At 44.9% G+C, this 4,236-nt stretch overlaps 1 long non-coding RNA gene across 1 annotated transcript; it reads left to right on the top strand.

The window, feature by feature from the left end:
* The first annotated feature begins 672 nt into the window (after positions 1 to 672).
* Positions 673 to 3,855, top strand: LOC123078218 (uncharacterized). Its single transcript, XR_006437187.1, has 2 exons — positions 673 to 2,115; positions 2,748 to 3,855. It is a non-coding gene; the product is annotated as an uncharacterized lncRNA (long non-coding RNA).
* Positions 3,856 to 4,236: the final 381 nt, after the last annotated feature.

Consider the following 4,236-nt stretch of genomic DNA (forward strand, 5'->3'; position numbering starts at 1 on the left):
TACACCTACGGATGGCTCGATATATACATGTATATATATATGTGTGTGTGTGTGTATATGTGTGTGTGTTTGTGTGTGTGTGAAAGTGGTGTGGTGTGATATTTAAATAACCAAATCACAAATTTGATGTGGCACATGTGCATCGCAAACCGGACATCCCCGACCCCACGGAGGTTCATCTACTGCGAAGTAGTACAACGCCCACCCCCTCACACACACTTTGAGTCGGTGGGAGGAGGAATCATCTCACCAAGGCGTATTGTAACACTCACCAAGAGGAATCACCACCTTGGTCGTATAACATCTCTCGTTGTTGGGTCAATGTCATGGACGTCCACACACGGCCCTACAAATAGGCTAGCTTGACGCTGATAACCACGCGAGGGAGTGCCTGAAGACAACTACTGCGTGCATGTGGCCCAAACATATGTATGAAGTGTTATGTGGTGTTTGAATATACCCAATGCACAACTTTGATGTGGCATCGTGTTTTTAACCGAAAAGTCTATATATATATATAAAGGACAGTGCTATTCCGTTACTAGTAACGTAATATTATTCTGTTACCGTCGGCCCTATATAGGTTCCGATCCGTTTTTGTCATAGGCCCAACTAGTAAGCAACAAAATAAAAGAAAAAGTCCACCTCCCATTTCCCCCGTATCCCCACGACCCCCTGCCCACGCCCCGCCCCCCTCGTCGGCCACCCCGCCGCCGGGCTCCACCCCGCCGCCGGGCACCGCCCCTCCTCCACGAGCTTCTCGCCGCTGGGTGCCGCCCCCTTCTCGCCGCCGGGCGCCGCGCCCTCCTTGCGCTCCTTTTCTCCGCCGAACGCCGACCCCTCCCTGCCACCGGGCGTCCGCCGTCCGGATCCAGCGCCCAGCACCACCGTCTTCACGTGCCATCCTGCTGGTTCGTACGGGAGGTGTTCGCCTCCTGCACCCGCCGGATCTGGCCATCCCCTTCCGTTCACCTCCGCCACCTGAGGCCGTTCACCACCGCCACCAGTCCCCGTTCAACACTGCCCCCACAATCCCGCGCGTCAAACGACACACCTGTCAACCCACGCGAAGCTTCAAAAGAGGTCCAGTTCTGAACATCAAATACCCAGAGGTTCAGTTCTAAACTTGCAATGTCTCCAGGAATGTTACAACTGAATTGCTTCAGTTTGAGTTAATTTTGAATCACATGTGCCATCTTGCGATCGTTTGAAATCAATACATTGCATGGACATATCACAGAACGAATGTTAAACAGGATGGCATGTATGTCTCTACTCCTATAAAAAACCGAGTTGGTGGTGATGGTGTGCCTGCCTCCATCAATCTCAACCATTAGATCTGGATCTGGAGAGGCAACCTACTTTATAACCACCTTATCCAACCAGGCAACCAGAATCACTCGATCCTTCTTGAAAAGGGGAGAACGATGGAAACAAGCCTTGATTTCTTGATGGAACCAGTGGCCGCTGCCGCTGCCGCTGCATGCGCCGCCGGCGCTGGTTGTTCCAGACCCCTCTCTTGACTCCTCTCTGCTGCCACCGCTCACTAGAACCTCCACCGCCACCTCCCCGTTGTCTCATCTCCCCCTACCCCATCTCCTCCTATGCCGACCAGCAAGTACGCCGCCGGCGTGGCCCGTCCCTCAAGTCCACGACGCTTCTTCTCTGATAACTCTCTTGCCTTCTTTTCTGATGCAGCAGCCCCACCGCCCACCACCTGCTCCTCCTCCCCGGCATTTCCTCGCCGCCGGAGCCGCCCTTCCCCCAAGTCTGCGACGCCTCTCCTGCATCCTCCTCTGATGCAGAAGCCCCAGCACCTTCGCCTCTCTCCGCTGTCTCCACCGACGCCGACCTTCGCGTATGCCGGCTATGCGCTACACATCATCGGCGGCGGCGGCTCCTTCCACGCCTACGTGCTCCAGGTTCTTCCAATTAGAGTACGAGCTACTCCCCGAGGACTGCTTTGTTGTGTGCAATTGGAGCGCCACCCACGAGCTCCACACTCGCGTTCTCCTCCAATTGACTCCATCTGGAAGATGGCTGGTCTGGTGTGATGTTGGCGTGGAGGAACTATGCTCTGCTATTGCCATCTAATATGTTTCGTCAAGAACCAAGGTATGGGTGTGGACGAATAGTAAAATCTTCTATACATCGCATCAGTTCTTGCTTCATCTCTATTAGAAAATCCTTGTTTGTGCAATTTCATATATGTTCTGGTGGTAACAGATGAAACTGTCTACTATAGTATCTGTAAGCAATGACCACTGTTTATAGTTTCTTATCCAAAATCTTCTTGTGGATGAAATTTTGAGTATCGGAGAAGTTGGTGTGTACCTCCCTGAACTGGTATTTTCACTCAGGCAACTCTATGTTACTCTTTGTAGAGATACATCTAAAAGTAACATAAATATTCTTACTCTTTCGGATAAGCAAGGGAAGGCCAGTCCAACCCCATTGCAAATTTTTCAAAGAAATGTTCTACAATTAGGTCTCAATGTGTAGTCCAAGGTATAAATCAAGTACAATTTGGTGGCAGTAAAAATAATAATTTATTTAATATGTTTAGTCATCTAAAATTGCTTCGCATGTAAGGTCCGGAAGTTTGGACTTCCAGAAAAAGTAACTTCAGAAATTTGCTTTAGTGTTCATGATATTCTTGTAAAAAAAATCATACATGTGTTTAAATTATTTTTTGGTAGTTCTCATTGTTACTTTCGCTGTTCGAAAAATTTGGATGACGCCTACAGCAGGTCTCTATGTCATTGATGCCCCTCCTTTTCTTGGTAGCTCCACATCCAATTTTTCAGGTTAGACACCAATTTTTTTCCTTGATGTCAGTTACTGGCATCTTTTCTTTTGCAGAAAGTTACAATTTTTGTGTGTGTATGCACAAGTACACTCGCCCCTTCTTCTATATACACATGATTTCAAAGCATGTCTTACTATACATTTTTTTCTTTGCTTGGTACAAAATGTATTGCAAGCGATGTTCATTGTTTTTTGCTTTGTTTAAATATACTTTAAGCTCAGTTTTTTTTCTTTGTCTGAATGTAACATAGGCAATTATGTAGGTGGGCAGATGGAGATATACTGTGCTTTAAAAATTATTCCATGGCGTGATCTAAGGTATGTAACTAATTAAGTGGAACTAGATGTGTGAGTTATGTCTGAAATGTTCTTCTCTTCTTGGTGGTGTTGTATACAAATTCATTTTTCTTGCGTATATTTACGAAATCATTCGGTTAAACACTTCTACTTCATTCATGTTTGTCTTGGAACTATTAATATAAGTGTGTACTATTTGGATATATTAATTGCTGCATTTATCTTCACATTTAAGTCCGGTGTGCCTAATATACTGGCATGAAATGGGCAATGTTGACTTCCTGGATGAACGGTAACTGAATAGCTTGTTTGCTTTGTACAACCTTTCCAAGGAAAGAAGCAATTCTCTGTTGCAGTAGTTTGTTGCAGTGGTTCTAAGGCTGGACATGATAATATGTATTTTAGATCACAGGCTGTGCTGGAAATTTTGGAGGTCTGGTGTGGGGGCAGTTGTCGCATCTTTTACAATTTCACAATTCGGAGTTATCAGTTGTGACGCTCGCACGGCTTGCAATTGACGAAGCCAATGTTGGAAGGATGTTGACGCATGGAACATCATTTGACATAGTAGTCTAGCTTAGTGAGCCCCGGTCATTTTTTTGTACTTGTATATAATCTCTTTTGCATGCAAGTTAAGTGTTTTATTTTTTTGTTTTCCTTTTTCATGTGACTTCTCCTAGCCAATTAATGATTGTGGTATGTTTGTGAGACTATAATACACTTTTAGCAAACTACTTTTGCAATATTCAATCTTGGTTGATCATGCATGCTTGCAGTATATCTTCGAGATACTATTATGTGATATGTGATATGATTCTTTTTTCTTCAAATATTGCTAAGTGGTTTGGAATGTTACAACATAAATTTATTCGATATGACATTTATCATCATGTTTTACCCACGAATGGCAGTTGCATCGTGTAATGCTCACATTCACAGAGAGATGACAGATCTGCGACATGGATGGGTGGTAGATTGGGATATGTGCTAACATGTTGAGCCCATCGAAATAGGGCCTAAGGATGTACTCCCTCCGTTCCTAAATATTTGTCTTTTTAGAGATTTCAACAAGTGACTACATACGGAGCAAAATGAGTGAATCTACATTCTAAAATATGTCTATATACATGC

The sequence above is a fragment of the Triticum aestivum genome, chromosome 3D (assembly GCF_018294505.1).
Source record: "Triticum aestivum cultivar Chinese Spring chromosome 3D, IWGSC CS RefSeq v2.1, whole genome shotgun sequence".
Taxonomy (NCBI): domain Eukaryota; kingdom Viridiplantae; phylum Streptophyta; class Magnoliopsida; order Poales; family Poaceae; genus Triticum; species Triticum aestivum.